Genomic DNA, 25,543 nt, shown 5'->3' on the forward strand with positions numbered 1-25,543 from the left:
GGATTGTCAAATAGGGAAGAGTGTTTTAAAACGGAAAAAATGAGTGACTAGAGAACAGTTTCCCCCTAAATAATTTTGTTGGTAAATTAGTGTTATTCTTAGATTTAAGATATAGCACCCACTCCAGGTTTAGTCCATGTCAACTGAAAGGCATAATACATATATGACAAGATAACTGATGGCTTGACTCAGATCCTATTTAATGTTCAGTACCAGTGGGAAGTTGTTTGGCAAGCTAGATTTATGTGTGCATGGTTTACTGATTCTTCTGTATTTAAGTCTTGTATGAGTGAGGTTAGTGGGCTTTAATTTTTGTTTAGGGAGTTTTTATAAAATGATGTATACATATGAATATAAATATGAGTGACTTTGGTATGGCAATACTATTAAGTTTTTATAAAAACAACTGCACTTCTTTCCAGCATATTCTGTAAAACTTAACTACTGGAAGTATTTACTGTAGCTTAGTACAATCTTACATGTGATATGTTTTTATAAGCAACTGAATTATACTCAAGATTCTTAGGAAACCATCATGTTCTGAACTGGTGTCTCAATGTTTTGTTTTGATTTTTTTTTTTTCATTACTGTATGCAAATCATCACTGCTAGTTTACCTGAGGATTTACATTAAAGGTACACTTCAACTTAATTTTCAATGTCTAACTTGCCATGAGAATTTTTCATTCCACTACAGCTCCTGGAAACTTCCTGCAAGTTTGTGTCTGTAGGCCCACAGCAAACTTGGCCTGTTTATTGCCAGCTCCCTTTAGATAACCTGTTAAATGTAATTTTGTAATAAATTTCTTCTTTTGAAGACAATTGCTTGTCAGAATTTGAGGAGAATAATGGTAAACATGTTTTTAAATCACTGTAAGTCTCAATTTCTTTGTGCTACCTCTGTGAATAATCATATCCTTGGTTGATATACATGAATCAGAATTGATAATTTGGGATATAGTTGTTGTCCCCTAACTGGGAATCAAATTACTAATGAATCCATATATTACTAAAAGTTGCTGAAGTATCATTATTTCCCATTCTGTAGTATCAATGATTCCCATTCCGTTCACTGCAGCGGTGTCAAACTCAGGTGAAGGAAGTCCAGGCAGATAGCTGCTCCTTGTTTTCTCTGCAGTTATACCAGACTAGGAGACTGCAAACGTTTGTGCATGTCTCATCTTTGCCCTGTGTACCCACACCCCCATGTAAAACGTGTATGTTTTGCAGGACCTACAAAAATCCCTATACACTTGAAAGGAAAACTGTGGTCTAAGGATGGAAGAAGCCAAGAAAACTATTCCTGGTCCAGAAAACTGTCCAGCAGTTTCTGCTAAAGAAACACATTTGTTTTTTCTCTCACCTTGGATGATAGTATTAAGGTGACTGAATGGAAAATCCTCTCCAGATAATTTGGTCAAGGATCATGCTAACTCTAGAGAACACTAGTTTGGGCCCAAAGTGATGCAAAACATTTATAAAGAGATTTTTGGCTAAGTTCCTCCATTTTGGAGACTATAGAACACAAGCATCTGGGGTATAATCTAAGAAGTGTGCTTTTAAAAAACAGATTATATTTCCTAAATATAGGAATACTCTTACTGGAAAATACAGCTTTAATTTGGTCTCCCTTAGGATTTTAAATGTAGACAGTACAAGCTTTGAAAATCGGTAGATGTGTGTCAGAAAATACAAAAATTGAGGCTGTGGCTGAGCATAAACCAGAATGGTAGGCACTTTAGCTGGTGTAAATTTATGGCTGGAACGATTTACATTGAGAATAAACAGTTTAATGGATAGCTGGAAGGATTAAAGGATGCACAATCCATCAGATTAAACATGTCATTCTTGCTGGTGAATGGTGCCATTATCTGACTTGGGAGCTAACATTCTTTCAGAGGAGACATTTTACTAGTTTACATCTATTGACAAAGGCTTCCCTAATTCCGACAGTGATACCCTGGCACTGCTGAAATCAGGGGCAAAACTTCCATTGACTTCAATGAGTCAGAGATCTCACCCGTTATCTTTCTGGTGTATTAAATGTTGAGAAATCCCTAATGATCACAGCTGTCTGCAGCTAGTTTCCCTTTGAATCTGAATGATGAGCTTTGAAACATGACTCTGAAGTATGATGGCCAATAGTTAGTGTGCTGTTTTGCTTTGGAGGTTTACATTATCATTTTTGCTAATTGTTACTAAAAGAAATAGTAAGATAGCTGGTGCTGACACACAGTCAATTTTACCATAAATCAGTGATGTTACGCAGTTTTCCTATTAGACTTAGATACACAGATAAGGGAAAATAATGTTAGTTTGTAAGGACATGAGGAGCAGATTTTCCATGGATTGTATCTGGTGAGGTGGCCCCTAGTTTCCTCCTCTGTGGTTCCCATTTCCCCAGTTCAAAAACAAAAAGGCAGTTTATTTTACCCTTTTTCTTTAGCTGATGTAATGCAGGAAGACCCTTTTTTTTTTTTTTTTTTTTTTTTTTCCCTAGATAAGAAATAGTTTACAGACTGAGTTTTGTTGTTGTTTACACAGTGAATCTCTTAAAGTTTGGAAAAAGTATAATGTTTACAACAGATTTTAATAAGAGACAATGTCATGCTAAAACCATTCTGTGGAATAAATGATGTATAAAGCTTTTATGTGAAGAAAAAATACAGAACCTTTGAGTTTGTAAATATGCAAAATAGATGTCAACAATCATAATGTCAGCTTGTACCATTTAGAAGAGATATCCATTCATAATCAGATAGCTCCCTAACCCCTTCCCAAGCATGCTGAAGCCTGAATTCATTAAATCATTAACTTGGGTTGAGCTTTGGGGGCTGGATGTATTTTATTAACAGTACTGGTTAAAGCCCTACCTGATCCATGGCCTGACTTAAAATTGAATTCAGCATCTGTCAAAGGTGAATAGGATCTCTTTTCCTGGCTTTAGGAAAAAAGTAAAATACAATTACTGTATTTTTATTAATTTTCTTAACCATCAGTCTGCACATTCTTGGCCCATAGCAAAACATGATGCGATTCAGATACAACTCTTTCATTCCTTACCTTTTCTGTGAGCCAGGAGATGATATAGACAGACACCATGACTTGGCTGACAAGCCATAACTTACCAAGTTGAGGTAATTTGGGTTTGATTTTGAGTCCTGACTTAACTTCTAAGAGTAATTGAGTATATATGTTAACTGAGCGCCTCTGCTCTGTATGCCATGGTGTTACCTAGCAGCAACTATCTGTGGGACGTCTCTTTGCTGTTGGCAGCTGGAACAGGGTCTGATGTACACAGGAGGTGAAGGCACCTGGGTGAGCATTTATTGTGGTTCTCTGCTGGTTTTAGGGAGCTTTTGTTACATTCTCCTTCCTTTCACATTTCCTTGTGGAAACATTAAAACTGTCTGGAACAGCAGAATCACTTGTTATTTTCAGTTGCAGGTTCCTGCCATCAAGATAAGCAGAGCATGAAAACCAGCACTTTTTCCTCAGAATTTCTTGCATTCCAAGCAAGGACCAAAAAATCCTTTGGTAGCTGCTTCCCAGCCTGCCTTCCAGGAAAGAAGTGATACGTTCAGCTTTTTGTTTAACAGTTCTTTTCTCTCTCTCTCTCTTTTTTTTTTTTTTTTTTTTTTTTTTAATGATAGCCTCATTAATATGTAGGATTTCTTCTAATACTTGTTGTATCTTATGGTGCTCACGAGAGTTTATTTTTACTGCATTTCTTTTAAAGCAATGCAGTATGAATTATTGCAAGAGACATGTGACTACTGGAAATGCTTGTAAGACAATATGCATTCTGTTTGGATTTTTCATAAGTCATCACACCAAAAGTTTGATGGTTTGCTCCAAAGAGTACATTTTTTATAAATACATGTCTGTGTCTCCTGCATGGTAAACCTGGTGAGGAGCAGCCTTATGCCTGTGCTAAATGCTTGTGGAAGTTGCCTGAAAATGATACCTAATAAATTGAAATTAAAAAAAAACAGAAGAGTCAGAGAATCATCCCTTTCCTGAAAAGCATCTAAAACATACGAACAGATTTTATGGGAGTTGAAGTGCTCAGTTTTCTCAGTTATTTTGCCCTAGTGTGAGCAGCTTTCAGCTCCTGCTTTTTCCACCAAGAACTTCAGTTCCTCCTTCAGAAGGAGGACTTTGGAGGAAACAATCAAATCATCTGTAACAAGCCCAGTTTGAGAGTGGAAAGGAAGCAAATTACAATTTCTATGGGCAAAAGGAGAAAGTACAAACTTTGTCAGATTAGAAAAATTTCTTGAGTTAATTAGGTGAAGAGATAATACTTAGAACAGCCTTCTCATATGAAATGAAGAGCGAAAAGTGGATAATAATGTGTAGAGATAGAAAGACAAGGCAAAATTTTGCTTTCTAGAAGTGGGAGAGTAGAGAGACACAAGGTGTGTAAGGCAGGCTGGAGCTTGTTAATACAAAGCTGTAGAAATGAGGAGGGGTGTCTGAAGCTGGAAATTTTATAATGGAAAGTCTAGCAGTCACAGCTAAAATAAATTATGGACGTGAGTGCAGTGTGTGTGATGTTTCATGGAAGTGGTATGCTTGAATAAAGATGGTTCCTTTAATTTTTTTCCTTTTTTTTTTTTTCTTAAAGACATATATTATGCTGCAGTTGGTTTTGCTTTATTACTTTAAAATTCATACAAGGGTAATTCTGTAGTAGTAATTTTGTCTTTCATGGGTGTCATGCTGTTGAACAGCTCAAATATCACGTGGAACACTGGGGACAAAAGCTCATTTTGAACCTACAGGTGCAAAAATTTTTAGAAAGATCCATTTATTATAAAAGGCTGCTTGTGCATTATGACAGATCTAAGATAGATTTTATGCATCTATGTGTGCACTATAGATATTAACGTTTTAAGTATATGAACAATCTAATAAAAGGCATGAGTGATGTGAGTGATAATGTTTTTCAGTAGGAGAAATGCAGTTAATTTTGATCTCCTGCAAACATAGCCCAACTTTTGGAATGAGGTTTCGGACTCCACCGAAGTCACAGTGTCTCAAAATTCATACTCTAGTTTGGCAGGAACAGGGTTTTATCTATGTATGTGGGTCATTTCACTGTCTGCTTCAGTAGCTCCATCTTCATCCCTACAGTAATGGGGTGAAATTCCAGTCAATACCGGCGTATCATTAGTTACTCACCCTCCCCATTCAATCTTGAATTGAATGCAAGAAACATTTTTGTGTCCTGTTTGTTCTTCTGGACTTGGATACCAGCAGTAGTATAATAACAGTAGATTAAATGATGCTCAGTGCAGTCATCATATTTCATACTGTGGCTATTGGATCATCTTCCCTGTTTTCATCTGTTGTGTACTTCATAGAAAGACAGGCTTGAGTGAGGGCTACTTCCACACAAATTGTAATCACTCGGAATAGTCACTCCTTTGGAATCTGCACATTTTTATTTCCATATGAGATGCAATTTAATCATTAAGGGAATTTTTTTAGCGCCAGTGTAGCATACCTTCATAGGAGGAAGTTGACCCCAATTTTGTAAGCGGGTGTTTATGAAGTCAAAGGTGGATTCTTAAACAGACTTAGAAGCTGGGCCAACAGCAGAATGCCCAATCTGGCACACACAGGAGAAATTATCCACGATTAAAGACTTTCTGATTAATATGGCTTATGTGCCAAAACTGCACATGCAGCGTATGATCTCAATTAGAGTGAAACCTAATTCTTCAAGGCTAAGCTCCAGATTCATTCTGTAATTTCTTCTTTGTTTAACTTGGACATTTTTTGACAACGGGATCTAAAAGAAATGTGGGGGGAGGGGGCAGAACTCCCCCTACCGTTATAAACTGCAGTTCTGTAGAAAATATCTTTCTCATAGTAATGCTCTGAATACCTTGACTATATAATTTTTAGAAGGTTTGCTGTGCATTCCTCTCAGGCACTGCCGTTTAGAGTTGCTAATGGAGCTGTAACAGTTTTTGGGAAAGAATGAATACTCGTGTGCAGGTTTTCTGCTCAAAAAGTAACTCTTGCCAAAGAAAACTGCTTGAAGGTGGAAAGGAATAAGTATATAATCACGCCACTGTCATTACCTCTGATATTAAGAAAGTAGGAAATGTCAAAGGCCTGTAAGAAAAATAAGTTCAGGTTTAATGAGTCTGCTGGAGAGGAATTATCAACATTAATCATTTAGCTAGCGGACTAACATAGCTGACATCAATAGAATAACTTTTTCCATCCTGTTTTAATACACAGCAGTTTCTCTGGCTTGTTTCTGAGACTTTTTGGTTGTGGGTTTTTTTTGTGTTTTTTTTTTTCTGCTAATCCCAAAACATCCTGGAAATACAAACACTAATGAACTAGTACCATCGCATTTTAAGTGCTCTCCCAAACCGATATTAGCACTACTGAGACAGAATTTAGCAGTTAGGCTCCTCTTGTGTGGGAAATGAGGGGTTCCAAGCCCAAGGGAATCTGTGCATAGAGGATTTTGAAAGCTGCACAGTCCTGGTTTTCTGTGTGTGCCAGAGGCACAGGATGCTGATAAATCTCTCTGCCTGCACGGTGTTGGAGCTGGGCCAAATACGAAAATGATGCTGTAGTCTAGTGTGAATTTGCCATAGGATTTTTTTTTTCAAATGGAGTGCTAAACTTCAGAATAGAAATCTTGAGGAAAAGGTTCTTTTTTTCAAGGAAAAGGGACACGAACATCACAGCACGTCAAATGTTGAATCAGATTTTGCTTAATAGATGTGAGTCTCCTCTGCAGGCGTGACGTTCTGCTCGCCAGTGTCAGACCTCTGTCCAGGGCTCGGTGAGACAGGAGCAGTGGCTTGACCAGACCTCCAGCAGCTCCAGTGCTCTGCTGGCTGCAGAGCGCCAGAGGGGCTTCTGGAGTGAGGAGCTTGGTCGTGGAGGGCAGTTGTTGGGACTCTTACAGTTAATGAAATAACTGAGTTAGACTTTCATTGTATGAAGATTCCAGGAGAACATATGTCTCTGTCATTTTCTTTTTTTTTTTTTTTTTTTTTTTTTTTTGTGTGACTTTCTATGTTAAGATAGGACAAAGTGGTGCTTGTAACTATAGCAAGGAAAATTCTATAAAGGTTGTAGCTTCAAAGTCTGGAAGAGATTGTAGTTTCAGTGTAGAAAAGTTGGTTTTAGGGGTCTGTATTCTTTTTTAAAGAGGTATTCGTTGATATATAAAGAAGCCATGCATGTTGCAACATTTTAAAGCTTCCCTATTGTTTTTTATTTAAATAATGAAAAAGCTAAAACTTGTGTCTGCAGACATGGGCAATCCTTCAGAAAGGGAATTTTGAAAATTTTCTAGTTCATATACTTTTTTGAGGTCCAAAGGGACCATTGCAGTCAAATGTAATCTGACTCCAATTTTAGTTTTCTTGATGGATTTTACATTTAAAGAAATTGGATTAAATTCGAGGTAGGCACTATCATGAGGTCTTTTCTAACAACAGACAAACCAACATTTTGCCATTACACATAGCATGTGGCTTGAGAACAGCATGTGTTCTTTCTCGGTAATGTAGGTGAAGGAAAAATGTGTGTTGACTGGTAAACTGTAAAAATGGTACTGACCCATCTTCCTGGTACTACTGCTGTATAGTGAAGCAACAGATGATGCACAACACTACTTCCCAGTTCCCAGGAGGAATTGGTTGCCACTTCTGAAATAATGTTTCATCTTGAAATGCCTCCTTTTCTTACTCCAATGTGCAGTGGCTTCAGTGGGCAGCTTTCCACTGACATCAGAGAGCAAGTATTTACACATGCTGCCTCTCCTGTAGTGTTGTGAGATCAGATGCACTCATATGCCGTGGTAACAGAATAACCCTTGTGGCTTCTGCATGGCTTTGGCAGATATTTTCTGTGAAATGGAATCCATATGGTGGGGTGACCCTTAATGAAACCCTTTCTCTAATTGCTGTATTAAGCTTGCTATTTCCTTGTCATTGTTTACGCGTTTAAATCTATAATATATTCCAAATTAAGTATGTTTGAATGACAGCATTCTGATTCAATTATAGACTTTATCATTGATTAGGCCAGACAATCTAAACAGTGTATAATCTCTGCTGGAATAGCTTCTTGAATAGAACCAGGCAGCTACAAGGCTCTTACTCTAATAAAGTAAAGCTAAATAAAAGTATTCCATTAAGTAAATTAGAACTTCTACTCTGTAATTTTGCAAAATAGTAGCAGTGCTTTCTAGACCATCTCCAGCTAAACAATTTTCTGGCTAGCTGTTTTTTCTTAAAATGCTTGATTCCTTATAAAATTTTATTTTTAATATCCTATCTTTGTTCTTTCTTCCAATTATTCAGCATGTTCAGAATAAAAATGAATATAGTTAACATTACCAAGTTTGTAATACCAATTCTTGGTCTTGTTTAGAAATAAAGGTAACATTTGTACTCAGTTTCATAAAGTTAGCACTGTCAAGAAAGAAACAATTAGCAAATTAAATTGGTGAGTGTGTGGAGCAAGAACCAGAGCAGAGAAAGTAAATTTGTAAGTTTTGCAGTGTTGATAATGTCAGGATTACAACTAGGGAGGCTTTAGAGAGGAGTAAAGGTCATCCAGGCAAAGAGGATGACTGCATAAGGTGCAGAATTGTGGAAATGGAGAGAAAATTAATGGTCCAGGCAAGGACTTGTGAGAGAAGACAAATGGAGAAGTTGGACAAATATTCAAAATAAGCTCAACCGGGAGAAATTTCAAAGGCAAAATGAAAGAATCATAAGATTGGAGAGGCAGTGTCAGAGACCAGCAGCCTCTAGTTTCATTGGAGATAGTCAGACAAGGGATCCTTGGATGAGAAAGGGAGGTAAAAGTCTGAGAGGTGGGAGCGAGGAATATGTGGTGATTGGGGAGCAGCATACTGGTAAACATTTTATAACAGTGACAAGGAAGAAGGATTGGGCTTTGAAGGTACTAAAGAAGAGCTGACTGACTGACATGACAGACTGAATAAAGAAATGCAGAAAAGGCACAGAGAATGTCACCTCAGCTGGGGAGGAGTAAGAAGATGAAGAGTGTGAAAAATTACCAGTTCAGTCATCTCCTTGCTGATAGTGAACTGGAAGCAGAAGAAGAGTAAGATGCGAGAGGACATATATTCTCTTCAGAAAAATACTGATACTGGAGAGATTGTGGAAGGAGAATTTAGTTTAAAAAGGCTAGCAGATGAGCATAATGGCAATGTGGAATGAAGTGATGTTGGTATGTTGCTACAAGGAAGATATGAAATGAGAGCTTGAGTGGATTAGGAAATTATAAAGTGTGGATATCCAAGGAAGAAAGAACTGAAGAGCAGAAAGATGCTGATGGTCAAGCACAGTGGGCAGTCTGAAGAGTTGATAACAAGGAGGAGAGCTTTCACATGACCACATGCAATGCTGTGGGGTTTCCAGTGGGAAGAGGGTTGGAACTGGATTGTGCATGACTAGGAAGGGGATATTGCCAGCCAGCAGAACAAGTCAGTGCTAAACTTCAGAACAACAAAAGATAGAGCCAGTTGGAGCAGCAGTCAGCCAAGAGAAGGATTTACTCAGCATTGTATCCAATGAAAACAGAAAAGGAGATCAAGCGGGGTGGATGACACAGACACTGGGTGACTTAGAGAAGTGTTTTCACAGAAGAGGTAATCTTCTTGTGTTCACTTTAGCCATGTCCACACCCGTATGTTTATTTGATGATAGTATTCTAGGAAGTCTGATTTTATAGGCAACAGTGAATTCAGGGCTTGGTTTGGCATATTAAATCTTGCAGTGTCAGCCTCTAAGAGACTGAAAGGTTAGACCCATGTTGGTCAGCTTCAATTTCTATTGTGTGTTGACATAGTTGCTTCCATCAGGGCTTGATAGTGCCACAACTTGGTCCTTAGGTTAGTGTGTGTGGCATGTGAATGTTTCTGATGACTCAGTGGCTATGTTGGGTGGTTCAAGATGACAAAAATTTTCCTACTAGGCTTCAGGTTTGCCAACAAAAGGACTTCCCAGAGAGTTTGAGCCTCACCTGTTGTATGGGGAAGGAACTGGCAGGATAGAAGAGTGGGAGTAGCTGGGAGTCTCACCATGGAGCTCAAATTCATTGCCAGAAACCCGGGTAATCGTTTATGAATTTCTTTCTGCTGGTACAGTTTACAGGTAATTGATTGGAGATGTGTGCTGCTTGTGGAGAACTGCAGTTACAGTTACAGTTAGCACTGCTAATGCATGCTTCATTTTCTAAAGTAGCCCAATGCAAAACGTGTCACCCTATTTTATAAGCCTGATATTGCCATACTCCCACTTACTGTAGAACAGCAATTACAACACAGTTTAATTTACAAATCATTACAGTGTTTAGCCATTACCAGTACAAAGTAGTTACTTTCACTGTGCTATTGAAGACTAATTTTCATGCCATCTGAAACTTTCAGGCATCAGGTAACACTTTATTTTATAAGGAAAAAAATAACCATTTATTTAAATTGTAAAATCTGTGTATTTACAGAGTGGCTGATTTTGCTCTTCAGGTTTCACACCAATTACTTTGGAAGCTATTTCTGAAAAACTGGGCTCTTATTCCTGAAAAAATAAGTTATCAGCAATTGCTTCCTATGCCTGCATAATTGCTTGAATAATTGTACTTTACAAAATGAAGGAAATTACCCTTTAATGCTGCCTAATAATTCTGATAGCATGTTAATCCACAAAGAGCACAGGGTTCTAAACATTAAGGCTGCAATCTGGAGCACATTTCTTGTGCAGTTAATATGAAATGTGTTTACACGTCCGTGAGACAAGGTGTGTTATAGTTAATTTTGCTTTTAAGTAGAAAAGAAAAAAGGGTCACAAGTATGCACAGGGTAAATTTGAAGAGGTTTTTGTGTGGATAAAATCTATATCCCTTTAAGAGGCCATTTAAATACTTTGCTGTTGAAGCAGTTGCATTCATGCAGAGTGTTGCAATGTGGTTTTCGTGTCCTGTTGCAGCTGATGATTCCATTGCCATTTCTCATGTGTGGACTCCTATATGTAAGCTGCAGTATTTTTGCTAGATATATTGGCATCTCCTTTTGACTTCTTCCTTAAAAGTCCTTGGGGAAAAAAATGTTAGAACTTTTACAGAACTGAGCTTTAGATGCCTCTTTCAAATCCATATACACATAACAGCAGTGAAATCTAGAATGAATGGTCAGGACACAATGACAGTGAGAATAATACTTTCCTGTGACTAGTGGGTTTGAAACAGAATTGCCAAATTATTTTTATCTTAAAAATTGCTTGCCAGTTTATGTAAGGCATAGTTTTATACATAGTACCGTCAGCATTCTTCATGTTAGATAGAGATTTATTACATAAAGGACTTCTGTTCCTCATGGTATAGCTTAGTTTGTAGGTTCTTACATAAATTATTAATAAAAAAGTTAAAGCTGCCTTTTATCAAAACCTGGACATGATAGGGGTGAGCTTCCTGGAAAGTTTCTGAATATCCATTAGTTTTTCTAGTAGGAATATTTCATTCTTCAAATCGAGTACACTCTTCCTATCCATATGTAAATGTCTGGAGCAGGAGCTGTGAACTCTATTTCTTCATGAAATTTCTACCTTCATGATTTTTTTTGTTCCCAGTATGTGCGCTGAGTCCAGTCTGTGTGCAGCCTCTGGCTTCAGAGACTAACAAAATTTTAATTAGTTTAAACAAATAGTTTTGGTCAGAGAAGCTCAGTCTTGCTGAATTATGTCCACAGATTGTAAAAGGTGTTTAATTACAGTACGTCATTAATTAGCCCCAACATTCCCTTTCTAAGTACACTCTATTTTTGTAGTTAGCAGAAAAACTTAACTCACTGGCACTTGTTCTGTCTTTTCACTGCTCTCTCCCTGTACCTTAACTGGGTGTTCATCTGGCAGTGCCATCCACTTCGGGTTTTGAATTTTTTCTATGGTTTCTTTTTTTCACTCAGCTACTACCTTTTAAATGTTGTTTGAAAGTTGCTTCTGCCTTTTTCTATCTCTATTCTTTCCCATAATATCATGTTCTTATTTTTTATTTTGTTTTCCTTATCATTCTTCTCATGCATGTCTATCTCTCACCTGAGATTCTTTCATTTTCTGATTCCTTATGCAGTAGCAAAGACTACTGGGGTAAGGATACAGTTTTGGAGGATATGTGTATGGTAAAAGAGATTATATCAGCAGAGATCAATTAAGAATCTGTGTTTGTAGGCTATAAAACAATAGCTAATATGATGCAAAAAATTATTCTTTTATATCAGCTTAGTAAGATCCACATACTAATTTATTCAGACATGTCTAACAATCTCTTTTTTTCAATTAACTCTTTTTTTGTGACTATATTATTGTATAGGAGAGATTTAAACAGCAGTTCTAAAAACCCTGTTGTGTTTGTTGTCTATGGACTTCTCTGACTTCTATAGTTTATGCATTTTTCATCCTATGGGATATCCTTCAATGACAAGACTCATCTAGAAAGGTGCATGTATGGCATGACAGAAAGGGTAGAGCTGTGCAGCATGGTAATCAAGCATCTTGTCAAAATATTTCCTAATTGTATGTATAAACTTTCTGCTAGAGGTAGCATGCTTTGATTAAAAAAAAAAATAAAAATGTCTGTACATCCTGCAACTTAGATTTTTTTGTTGATTTTCCTGGTAGTAAGGTTTCAACCCATTGTCCAGACCGTATGTTCTGTATCATATAGTAACTATATTTAGGAGGAATCACACTCTACCCTATTTTTGTGGATAGAGGCAAGTACTCTGTTGTGCTTACTAAGTGCAACTGCAAACGTACTGCCTATTGACTGTGGAGGTACAATAGCCCTTGGCCTTGGATTGTCATTCTCTTCACCAGCAGATGGAGACCCAGATCGTGAGACCCGGTTTTGCCAGCACAGTTAGTGATTAACACATAATAATTGGTTGTCAGTGGATTTCAGTGAAAGTTCCATGTCCCAGTACCTCTGAGGTCTGGTTCCAAATTATGGACATCTGGAGCCCTCTAATCCTCTCCTAGATTCTGGCTGAAAACTTGAGCAACAGATGGTGTGGGTGGACACTACTCTCCAACAAGAAGAACCAAACAACTTGAATGTTTCAGTACCTCTGTACAGAGTTAGAATAAAATACAGCATTTTGTTAGACTGGGATGGCATCGATCTTGCTGAAAAAAAAAAAAATAACGGCAGAGGAAATGTCTCCCTTTAGTATTTGATGTATGCTCTCTCAGATGCTTGAGCTTTCTTAAAGCGACTACAGTACTTTCCTAGAGGACTGCTTGCTCCTGCAGCATGTCTCTGCCAAGGACATGAGCATTTATCCATATTGTCTGGCAAAGGTGAAGGCTGGGATGTGGACGCTTGCTTCACAAATGCCTTGTAGAGGACCTTTCCTCTTTCTGTCCATGGAATTCCTGTTAATTGGGCAACGGGAGTCACAGAGGACTGCAGTACCTCTTTCCCTGCCGTAAAAGTAATATAATCCTTTCAGATGGTGATTTATTGGCTGGCTGTCCAGGAGAGTCTCTCTATAGTCTCTCTGACTGCTTAAACTCCAATTACCCTAATTTGCAAGTCTTCAATATTCTCTGGATGTTCTTGCGTATTTCAGATTCTTGGGGTTGGGACAAAATGTGAGTAGCTACCTGTTAAAAAAAAAAAAAAAAAAAAAAATTACTGCTATTTTGTGTCTTAATTTTGTCTGTTCTAAATATGTGACTTTTGGAAGAATCGCACTTCTTTTGTAAGAACTGGCTTAATCTCCAGAATTTTATCACAGAACATGCTATTTTGTGGAACATTGTTCTTACTGATAGAAATTAGAGATAATCCTCCGTCAGTGAGGTGAAAAAGATGGCCCTGAAAATACCCAACACCCAGGTCAAGTCCTGCTGGGGACCTGAGGAGTGCAATTTATCTCCAGGTGCTCCTTTGTCTTTAGGAACCTGGAACTGGTGTCAGTCATGTACAGATAACCCTAAAATGGTTGTTGCGAAGCTATTGATCATAATCTTGAGCATGGTACTTGCAGCAATAGTCAGCATGAAAAAATGCATGGGAGAGAAATGTGATTAGATGTGTTCAGAAATTCTTCTACTTTCTTTAACAGCACTGAAGTATAATAAATTGTGATACTGCCACCTACTTGAAAGAAAAAGCTTAATGATGCTAAAAGAGGTTCATGTTTTCCTAAAGGATGGCCATGATTTAAGTCAAGTTTCAATTTAGTTGCAACTTACCTTTCTTCATGTATGAACTGTTTATAATCACAGGCATGCCAAAAAGCTTAAACAAAAATATTTTAAATATCTAAGTACAATCTTTTTCTAAATATTTTAACGCCCACTAAACATTAGGCTTAGTGTACATATAACAGTGTTGAAAATGAAGAGCTAGATGTGCTAGGAGTGTAGCTAAACCTGGTTTGTGAACTGGATTTTTAATAACTGAATGCTAATGATCTAGTACATGCTATAAATAATGTGTGCATTTCAATATAACATATATTTGAGAATTAAACTATTTTTTTATGGCTCTCTTTGGGAACAGTGAAAAAAGAACATAAGAAAATATATCATCTGAAAATGATGGGACTTTTTTTGACATATACAGGAGACTATAATTAAAGATTTTTATACTTTTCTTAAGATGTAAAATATCAATTTCTGTAAGAGTGACAAGTGACCATGTATTATTTGGATTTTTTAAGGTACAGATTTAACCTCTCATAACCCCAAGCTCCATGTACAATTTTTGTACTTTTTGGCCTTCAACACTGCAGAAATCATCTGACTTCCTTGTAATTTCCCTTAGAGATACACATAACATGAGAATCATGACAAATCGTAACACTGAAGGTTTTGAAATCCTTTTCTGTATTTTTTGTGTAAAATAACATAACATGTCATTTTACATTAATTTCTTTGGTAAATATAATTTCAACTTGTCCTGGTTCAGCTAGGATAGGGTTAAGTTTCCCCAGCAGGGAGGGGGAAGGGATCTCCAGCGGGTTATTCATACCATGCTGACATCAGGTCCCACGGCAGGGTGGGAAGCTTTCCTGTGTGACTTTGGTGACGGGGAGCACGGGGCTGTCTGTAACCATTGTGGTATTTCTCTGTATATCTTTTGTCTTGTTCACTGTTATTACTGTTTGTTGTTGCTATCATTGCTACTGTTGTTGTTCAGATTGTTTATCACACTGTTGTATTAAATTTCTTCTTATTTTAACCCGGGGTTTGTGCCTCACTTCCAGCCTGACCGGCTGAGGGTGGGGGAGGGCAATGGCAACGTGGTCTCCGGTCCCAGCAGGGCTTAAACCAACACACAACTTTATGGTGAATTCTGTTTCAGTTTTGACCAATTGAGCGACCAGGAAGGCTACTTACATGGCATCTGTATTTACACACTGTCCATTCTCATATATACAAGTTTCAGAACTGATCCAGTAAGTTTTATATGTTTGAATGATTCTGAATTTCCTGGTTCTTAGTATCTGAAAGGAAAGAGAGGACAGTGATATATAAATATAGGAACTGGAAACCAACTGTAAAAGGTATGGCAAAAAATGGTGTTTTCTAGGCTCACGGACAGAGGATGTGTCGGTGAGAGTATTGGTTTTCAGACTTCTTGGATCATTGAGCCCCCTCCACCTTCCATAATTTCTTGTGGTAAACCATTAGTAAATCAGTATGTTGGGAGTCAGTTAGGACAGCCTTACAAATTTTTGTTGGATGATCCTGGGGTGGGAGAGCAGTGTAGGAGAGGTACCAGCATTATTCCATGGTCACTCGATCCAGCAGAATCTATGCGCTTTGGTGGTCAGAGCTGGGCCAGAACCTAACAACTTCAGAGATGTAGTGGGCTGGTGAGTTTTGCTGAGATTAATGACAGGAATTATTTTCAGTTAAAATGCTGTTAGTTTTAATCCATTCCCTGCCAGGGTATTGACAGGTCTGAAGTTAATATCCTAGAATGTCAAACAATTGTTTAGCAACTTAAGTCCTGGTGATTTTACCTAAGAAGCATTTTTTTCCCCTAGGGAATTAAAACATTTATATTTATGTTTACAATATTCAATGCACTAAATAGGTTTTTTTTCTGTGATTTTACAATTGTCAGCAACAACAGCTCTTACCTTCAGTCTGCTCTGCATGTATGCACGTAGATCTCAATGCCAGTGTAACTGAAATCCAACTGCAAATTTTGTCTGGGACTAAAGCAACTGTATTTGTAAAGGAAAGTCATAAATGGAGTACCAGTGATCAGTGTGTACCATCCAGCGTCTAACTTCATACTTATGCATATATAAGAACTAACAAAACCAAATTCCTGTTTTCGTATGTGTAGAAAGTGTTCACCATAAGAGGAAATGACAATTATTTAGATTAAAGTCAAAACAACAATTTAACATCCCTTTGTGTACACAAACACTCTTCTGAAAGTCACAAATCATAGAGGCTTGATGTTCAGAGTCGTTTTAAATGCTACTTACCTAAAGCCAGGAGATGAGAAACATGTGGCAGCCCTTTTTTGCAAAAGTTCAGGGCGGGGGGGAAGTGAAAGGATGTTTGCATCTGCAGGAGGAGGGCCTAAAAATAAAAGCCGACAGTTCACTTAAATCATTAATCCTACGTTGAAGACATTTCCACATTTTAATGGACTGCAATTAAACCCAATATTTCTTAATACGAGTGTCAGGTGTTTTCAGCAGTGATGCAAATGACTGCTTAGTGCTATAATTCTGAAGGGGAAGGCATTTAGACCAGGCTCATTTGAACAGCCAAATATAAACAAGAGCACATAATTCCATCTGCTTTTTGGCAATTTGTTGTTCCTTTTAGATTCTCTTTCCCCGTTTGTCTTGTGGACACAGTTTGCAGGAAATGTCAGCCAGCGTGATTGATAGCATGAGATTGGATGTACTGACTTCATGCTTTCATAAAGCAAGACAGCTGTTGGGAGAAACTTTCCTTCAGGAGCTGGAAAGGTTTAAATTTTCCATCTCTTTGACTATTTGGCCTGATGAAGGATTGGGTTTTACCAGACAAGTAAATAAAAAGATGGCTAAGATGTACTAAAAGGTCATTCAAACGATCTTTAAATAGCAATTACTGGAGGGAGGCGGAGAGAAAGCCCTCCATATTTGAGTCTGCTTAAGTGAGCCCTAAAAAATTATGCTTGTGTTCTTTCAATTTTTTTTAACCACTCTGTAAACCAGACAATTTCTAGTAATGTAATTTTACAATGGGAGTTTGTCATGAGTCAGTAGGCAATGGAAGTAATTCAGTTGAATTCCATGGTTGTCAGCTGAGTTTCTGTGGCTCTGAGACTTTGGCTCACTTTCAGAGTTGCTATGTGCTGTAGTACACCACTCTGTAGTTCTTTTTCTTGCTAAAGTTAGATATTTTGGTTTAATTTTTATTAATTAGGTTTTTGGAGAAATTAGTTGTATCCAAACAAATATGCTTTCCTTCCAAGGCAGAAAAAAGGGGGGAAAAAAAAAAAAAAAAAAAAAAAAAAGTGGACTGTTCATTTTTACAGTTATACATAGACCTGAAGGATATTATTTTATTTTTAGGAACGTGTTCTTTGTAGATGATATGAGCATACTCTTGAATAAGACCAATTTATTTGGAAATGCAGTATGTGATGTTTTTATTTATTTTCCCCATGATGTCTTTCTCTTTTTGGAGGGGTTGGGTCTTAGTAGTTTGAAGGACTAATAACTGGGTTCCTGGCTACACTAATTCTGATTATCTTATCCAGATCTACGGTCCTGCTGGATATGGGCCAGAACCAAAACTTGGAAACTGAAAGCCCCTTGACCCAAAACCTTGGTGGAGGCTACATTTAGATGGTGGTTTGAGTCGGACTACAAATTCCTCTTCAGTTGTGTTTTTTACAGTCAGACACATCAATATAATATGTGGCAGTTGCTGCTCAAGACCTGTTAACAAGGTCTTCCAGGCTAGATTGGGTCTTACTGAACTTTTTGACTCCTATGAAATTCTGCAAAAAATGTGTCATAGATCAATAGCAAATATCATAATATGCGCTTTTTTTTTTTTTTTAATGGAAAAAAAATGTGTAGGTTTAATTGTCAAGAAACATGTTCTTATGCTGCAAAGATTTAATCTAGGCTTTTCAAAAGTAAGGCTTGTCTCATAGAGCATCTTCAGGATATACCACAGAGGTAAGGAGAGTGATGGTTTAAATGGGAACTGTGTGCCCAGTCCTGATTGAAGCAGGAGAGATTGAACTGGAGAGTACACAGCATTTTTGTGACCACCTACAGTTCTCAGTGCTGTTGTGTACTCTGGGCTGTGCCATACCTTCTGCCTCATTTGTCTCTGAAGTTTTTCAAGGCAAAATGCTCAGGGAACAGGAAAATGTGTTTATAGAAGTGGTCATGATTGTAAGAAAATTTGGTATTACAGCAAATCCTAAAAAAAAAAAAAACCCACCTCAGAAAACTTTAGAAATGGTTTAGGAACCAGATTGAAATAGCAGCAGCTACTCTGGGCAGCCAAAGGGTGACATTAACTGCTGTGTGGATACGTTTGGCAATGCTCTGTGGTAAGGATACCAAGGAACTATGTGGGTCACTTCATTTAGATCCTGTAAACATTTCCGTAATCAGTAATCATCTGCACTGTTTCTTAACTCTGTATGGATCACTGTAACAGTCTAATCACTTACACAAATACACAGTTTCAACACCACTAATTAGGATTCTAGAACTGGAAAAAAAACCAGTATATATTCTACATGTACAATCAATTTATTGTTAAACATTTAAAGAGCTAACTATTTATATCTAAATGAGAACTTTTTTTCTTTATATGCTTACAAAATGACCCTGAGTATTCTTATATGCAGGGTGCTGTATTCACTCTCCCAGTAACCCCATTTAAACAGGTAGTGTTTTATCAGAGAGGAATTTAATGCTTTGCATTACTCTGGCAGATTGTGGCTGTGCTACGATAAGATTCTGGCAGGTTGCTACTTATTTTTGAACCATTGCTCCACTAAGTTCTCAAAATCCAGTGTGATCAAAGAACAGCTTTACTGTCGTTAGTAATACTTTTACAGTATTAGTGCCTCAAGATCCCCATTGAGATGAGGCCCTACAGTCCTAGACATTGTACAGACATAAAGTAAGAGACAATCCGCGCCTTAAGAAAATTATAATCTAACTAACACGAGCAGACAGAGGTATGATGCACAAAAGGGTGACTAAATGCCAGTGGCAGACTCTCTAAACCATCTGTGATGCTTTAAGCCTGCCGGGACCGGAGACCACATTGCCGCTGCCCCTCTCCCACGCTCAGCCGGTCAGGCTAGAAGTGAGGCACAAACCCTGGGTTAAAATAAGAAGAAACTTAATACAACAGTGTGCTAAACAATCTGAACAACAGTGGCAATGATAAAAACAGTAAACAGTAATAACAGTGAACAAGATAAAAGATATGCAGAGAAATACCGCAATAGTTTCAGACAGCTAGCACGCTATGCTGCCCGCGACCAAAGCCACAAAGGAAAAAGTTCCCGCGCTGCTGTCGGACCTGATGTCAGCATGGTATGAATAACCCAGCTGGAGATCCCTTCCCCCTTCTCTGCTGGGGAAACTTAACCCTATCCCAGCTGAACCAGGACATAATCCACCCCTTTATTCTATACCATCTGCGTCATGTCCAGCTGCCATTTAGCAGTTAACGATAACAAAGTAATAATTTACACAGGCACAGCATAGTTCACGGCATGTTGTCACCCAGAATCAAGTCCCCTGTGGTACACATCGGACCTCTCTATTGTCCTGCATCACCCACCAGGTACAACCAGGTCCTTGGGCAAAAGCAATCCCATGGATGGGTTTGCCTTTACCTGTGCCTGGTGCAGGACTAAACCAGACCATTTTTCCCAATATATTCCTCATGCGCACCACAGGGACTTTATCCCCATCTACAGCACGTGGAGGTCTCGACTGAGCCGGGCCAGCTCGACTGGCAGATCCTCTTGTGTTGACTAGCCAGGGGGCCTTTGCTAGATGCATGTCCCAGTCTTTGAAGGTCCCACCTCCCAGTGCTTTCAATGTGGTTTTTAACAGTCCGTTGTAGCGCTCTATCTTCCCAGAGGCTGGTGCATGGTAGGGGATATGGTAGACCCACTCGATGCTGTGTTCTTCTGCCCAGGCATTTATGAGGTTGTTTCTGAAGTGGGTCCCGTTGTCTGACTCAATTCTCTCTGGGGTGCCGGGTCGCCACAGGACTTGGGTCTCAAGGCCCAGGATGGTGTTTCGGGCAGTAGCGTGGGGTGCTGGGTAAGTTTCCAGCCATCCAGTGGTTACTTCCACCATTGTGAGCACGTGGCGCTTCCTGTGGCGGGTCTGTGGCAGTGTGATGTAGTTGATCTGCCAGGCCTCTCCATATCTATATTTCAGCCATCGCTCTCCATTCCGCTGGGGCTTCACCCGCTTGGCATGTTTGATTGCAGCACACGTCTCATATCTGTGGATGATCTCTGCAATGGTGTCAATAGTGAGGTCCACCTCTCAATCTCGAGCCCACCTGTATGTTGCATCCCTGCCTTGGTTGCCCGAGGTCTCATGGGCCCACTGGCTATGAACGGTTCACCTTTGTGCTGCCAGTCCAAGTCTACCTGAGCCACTCTAATCTTAGCAGCTTGGTCTGCCCGCTGGTTGTGTCGATGTTCATCAGTGGCCCAACTCTTGGGTACATGGGCATCCACATGGTGTACCTTCACAACGAGGTTCTCCACACGGGCTGCAATGTCCTGCCATACTTCAGCAGCCCAGACAGTTTTACCCTTACTGTTGCCAGTTGTTCTGCTTCCATTGCTGCAGCCATTTCCACAGGGTATTCGCCACTGCCCACGAGTCGGTGTAGAGGTAGAGCCTCGACCACTTTTCCCGCTCAGCAATATCCAAAGCAAGCTGGACGGCTTTCACCTCTGCAAACTGGCTCAATTCACCCTGTCCCTCAACAGCTTCAGTGACCCGTTGTGTGGGACTCCATACAGCAGCCTTCCATCATTGATGTTTTCCCACAATGCGACAAGACCCAGTGAACAGGGCATATCTCTTCCCCTTATCCGGCAGCTCGTTATATGGTGGGGCCTCCTTAGCACGTGTCACCTCCTGTTCTGGTGACATCCCGGAATCTTTGCTCTCTGGCTAGTCTGTAATCACCTCTAGTATCCCTGGGCAGCTGGGGTTCCCTATTCGAGCCCGTTGTGTTATCATCGCAACCCATTTACTCCACGTGGCATTGGTTGCATGATGCATGGAGGAGGCCTTTCCTTTGAACATCCACCCCAGCACCATCAGTCGGGGTGCCAGGCGGAGCTGTGTTTCAGTGCCGACCACTTCTGAGGCAGCCCAAACTCCTTCATACGCTGCCAGTATCTCCTTCTCACTTGGTGTATAATTAGCTTCAGAGCCTTTCTATCTCCGGCTCCAAACGCCTAGAGGTCGGCCTCGGGTTTCCCCAGGTGCTCTCTGCCAGAGGCTCCAGGTAGGGCCATTCTCCCCGGCTGCGGTGTAGAGCATGTTCTTAACCTCCTGCCCTGCCTAAACTGGCCTGAGGGCTACTGCTTGGGCAATCTCCCGCTTAATCTGTTCAAAGGATTGTTATTGCTCAGGGCCCCATTTAAAATCATTCTTCTTACGCGTTACATGGTAGAGAGGGCTCACAATCAGGCTGTAGTTCAGGATGTGCATCCTCCAGAACCCCACAGCGCCCAGGAAAGACTGAGTCTCCTTTTTAGAGGTTGGTGGGGCCATGGCTGTTATCTTGTTTATCACCTCCTTTGGGATGTGGCGACGCCCTTCTTGCCATTTTATCCCTAGGAATTGAATTTCCCTTGCAGGCCCCTTAAATTTCTTTTGCTTAATGGCAAAGCCAGCCTTCAGGAGGATTTCAATTATATTCTTCCCTTTCTCAAAGACTTCCTCGGCTGTGTCCCCCCATACAATGATGTCATCAATGTACTGCAGGTGTTCTGGAGCCCCACCTTTCTCCAGTGCAGTATGGACCAGTCCACGGCAAATGGTGGAGCTGTGGTTCCACCCCTGGGGCAATCGATTCTACGTGTACTGGATGCCTCTCCAAGTGAACGCAAACTGTGGCCTGCACTCTGGCGCTATCGGAATGGAGAAGAACGCATTAGCAATGTCAACCATGTCGTACCACTTGGCTGCCTTCAACTCCAGTTCATACTGGAGCTCTAGCATGTCCGGCACTGCAGCACTCATTGCTGGCATAACTTCATTCAGGCCATGGTAGCCCACAGTTAGCCTCCACTCGCCATTAGGCTTTCTCACTGGCCATATAGGGCTTTTGAAGGGTGAGTGAGTTTTGCTGGTCACCTTCTGGCTTTCTAGTTGATGGATCAGCTGATGGATGGGGACCAGGGAATCTCGGTTGGTGCGGTACTGCCGCCGCTGCACCGTTCTCGTAGCAATCGGCACTCGCTGCTCCTCAACCTTAAGCTGCCCACCACTGAGGGATCCTCTGAGAGGCCGGGTAAGGTGGACAACTGTTCAACCTCCTCCAGGGCAGCTACACCAAAAGCCCACCGGTACCCTTTTGGGTCTTTGAAGTGCCCTCTCCTGAGATAGTCTATGCCCAGGATGCACGGGGCATCTGGGCCAGTCACAATGGGGTGCTTATGCCAGTCCTTCCCAGTCAGGCTCACTTCAGCTTCCAGTAGAGTCAGCTGTTGGGATCCCCCTGTCACTCCGGAGATGCAGATGGATTCAACCCCGCTGTAGCTCGATGGCATCAGGGTGCACTGTGCGCCAGTGTCCACCAAAGCCTTATACTCTTGTGGGTCTGACGTGCCAGGCCATTGGATCCACACTGTCCAGTAAATCCCTTTATCCCTTTCCTCGACCTGGCTAGAGGCAGGGTCCCTCTAATCCTGCTCATCATCACTCACTTCTTGCAAGAACAATTTACTGGTCCCCTCAAGAGGGTCAGACATGTTCACCATTCTATTCTGTCTGGGGGATTTCTGACTGTACACTGGAGCTGTGCACTTCTTGGAGGACACCCCTTTTGTGATCGTCTTCCCTTTCAGCTGCTCTACTCATGCAGCTAGGGCGGCAGTGGGCTGTCCATCCCACCTCATCATGTTTTCTCCATGGTTGCAGAGGAAAAACCACAGGGTGCCTCGTGGTGTGTACCTTCTGCTGCCGTTCTCTTGGGTGGGGAAACGTTTACTTCTAATGGCTGAGACATCAGCCCGTGCAGGTGGAATGTAGGACATGTCCTCTTCCATTTTCTGGACCCTCTGAGACAGTTCCTCACAGCTGAGACCCAGAAATGCTGAGATGAAGGGAGATTTCCCTCATATTGCTGGAGCTTGCCAACCACTCCATCCACTGTTAGAGTCTGGGTGTCTGTCCACCAGGACACTATTGCCAGTGCTTTCAAGTGTGCTTCTGGTGCACTCTTCAGGAACTTTTGCCACATCAAGTGTGTGCAAGGGGCCTGATCTGGGTCCATGGGTGACTGTTCATTATTCAGATCACCATAGATCATCTCAAACACAGCCAGTTCCCTGAGATTCTGGATGCCTTTCTCAATGCTGGTCCATTTGCCTTGCTGACATATCATCCTTGTAGGGGTGCCTCTCCCTTACACTGAGCAGGAGTCACTTCCAAAGGCTGAGGGTTTGAGCCTGTTTCCCTATCTCTCTATCAATGCCAGCATCCTTGGCCAAAGATCCCAGCTGCTTGGCCTCTCTCCCCTCCATCTCAAAAGCACTGGCTCCATTGTCCCAGCATCGGAGCAGCCAGGTGCAAATCTGCTCACCTCCCAGGCAGCCAAAATCTCTTCGCGTATCTCGCAGCTCAGTCGGGGACAGAGATCGGACGATCACCTCTGGTCCTTCCTCCTGTTCCCCTGATGGGCCTGGCTCATCCTCATCCCTCACTCTGCGAACTGACTTTCTGGTATATTTTTTCTGTATTGGGGTGACTGACACTGGCACTGGCTATCTCTCTGGCTCAGTTGCTCTGCTGGTGGAGGTGACCGAGACTGGCTCTACCTGTGCCCCCAGTTCAGATATTGTTTCAGCTTCTGTGGCATTTTCTTCCCCTTTAGGTCAGTGGATGGTATTAAAGAGGACACGGTAGGCATGGGCAAGTCCCCAACACTTTGCAGTGATTTGTGTCTCCTGGGTTTTGCCAGCTTGGTAACACACCCTTTCTAAGCACTCTATCAGCTTCTCAGGGCTCTGCATTTGCTCAGGAGTGAAATTCCAAAGCATTGGGGGTGCTCACCGACTCAGGCCTTTGCCCATCTTTTCCCACACCCCTTGCCACTCACTATTATCTGACCTCGGGGCAGGATTCCAGGCACTGCTATTGTTAGAGAAGTGCCGCATGGCCAAAACCAAAATCAGGCAGACATTCAGAAGGCACTGTGCCACAATCACACCGGCCTGCAGGCTCCAAGGATAATTGAAACTCCCCAAAGCCAAGAGCATCTCTTCCCCTGGCTCACCCATAGAGGAGGTGAGACCCCTAACAAAAGCCCAAACGGCAAACAGGTACCGGCCCACCCCCCCACACAGCAATACAAAGGCAGCATAAGCGTTCAATAGCCCATATAACAACATAAGACCCTTTATACATCTTCCACCTATAACAAATGCCAGCACTGGGATCATACACTGGATATAAGGAGTAATCCAGCCCCACCATGCAAGCAAGTGGGCCAGCATTGCAAATATTTTCTTATCAAACAAATACAAATACAAACAGAAAAAAAATACATCAACAGATTGCTCTAACACACTCTGGTCAGGGTCTGTCCCTTTTTATTCTTATTTCGTGCCCCACGTTGGGCACCAGTTTAACCTGTGCAGGTTTAAGCCCTGCCGGGACCGGAGAGCACATTGCCGTTGCCCCTCCCCCACCTGCAGCCGGTCGGGCTGGAAGTTAAGCACAGACCCCGGGCTGAAATAAGAAGAAATTTAATACAACAGTGTGATAAACAATCTGAACAACAACAGTAGCAATGATAACAACAATAAACAGCAATAACAATGAACAAGACAAACGATATACAGAGAAATACCGCTAGCTGGTCACAGAAAAAGGTTCCCGCCACTGAGCCCGCCAAAGAGCCCGGTAAAAAGGTTCTGCCCCTGGACCTGACGCCAGCATGGTATGAATAACATGGCTGGAGATCCCTTCCCCCTCTCTCTCTGCTGGGGAAACCTAACCCTATCCCAGCTGAACCAGGACAGAAGTTTACTGGTGTGCCTGCAGCTGGCTATCCAGAGAAAAGGGGTCAGCTCTCAGTAGGTATGGAAATATTGCTAGAGAGCTGTATTGCAAATCATCTAAGAAGCAGGGTTGTTCCTGCTACAGCTGCCTGGTAATTTGCATGATATGTTTACTTAGGATTTTTGTTAAGTCCTGTGCAAGTCCCTGAATAAGCCCATCCCTAAAAGAGGAAATTGAATGTTTGTGGAGGGAG

The sequence above is a fragment of the Athene cunicularia genome, assembly GCF_003259725.1.
Source record: "Athene cunicularia isolate RWA chromosome 12 unlocalized genomic scaffold, athCun1 chr12_part1, whole genome shotgun sequence".
NCBI lineage: Eukaryota > Metazoa > Chordata > Aves > Strigiformes > Strigidae > Athene > Athene cunicularia.